The sequence below is a fragment of the Rhea americana genome, unplaced genomic scaffold, assembly GCF_003343005.1.
Source record: "Rhea americana isolate MKP2758 unplaced genomic scaffold, rheAme1 scaffold_148, whole genome shotgun sequence".
NCBI classification, from domain to species: domain Eukaryota; kingdom Metazoa; phylum Chordata; class Aves; order Rheiformes; family Rheidae; genus Rhea; species Rhea americana.
In genome coordinates, this window is record NW_028185572.1 from 1,346,080 (window position 1) to 1,346,670 (window position 591).

Here is a 591-nt window from a genome sequence, read left to right on the forward strand (position 1 = left end):
TCTCCAGCCTGTCCAGGTCTCTCTGAATGGCAGCACAGGCCTCAGGTGTATCGGCCACTCCTCCCAGCTTGGGATCATCAGCAAACCTGCCAAGGATGCACTCTGTCCCCTTATCCAGGACATTGATGAAGAARCTGAACAGGACTGGCCCCAAAAGGGCTCATCCGGGATTTGAACCCGGGACCTCTCAGACCCAAACTGAGAATCATACCCCTAGACCAATGAGCCACCTGGTTTGTATATTCATACCTAACACTAATTCCTCTATACAATGGTATTTTGTTCAAAACAAAKATGAGAAACAAGCACAATAAGGTAAAGCAATGGGTTAGGCAGGATTGAAAAGGTTTCTAAGAAAGTTTTTTATCTGTTTTACAGCATCTAAAAATATGCTTAAGACTTCACAACGATATAGAGCTGCAAGAACTCTGGTAAGATAAGATCCTGGTTCATATGACACTGTGGTAGGACAAAGGACCTAAAGGTGGATGCAAACCTAAGCTCAATGACTTTATGATCTGCTTACATTTTAAGATGACATAAAGGTGGTTTACTGTAAACAGAATATGTCTCTGAGATTTCAGTTCTGAA

At 42.4% G+C, this 591-nt stretch overlaps 1 non-coding gene across 1 annotated transcript; it reads right to left on the reverse strand.

Annotated features, from left to right (window-relative positions):
* Nucleotides 1-156: 156 nt before the first annotated feature.
* On the reverse strand, nt 157-228 carry TRNAP-UGG (transfer RNA proline (anticodon UGG)). The gene has a single exon. It is a non-coding gene; the product is annotated as a tRNA-Pro (tRNA).
* Nucleotides 229-591: the final 363 nt, after the last annotated feature.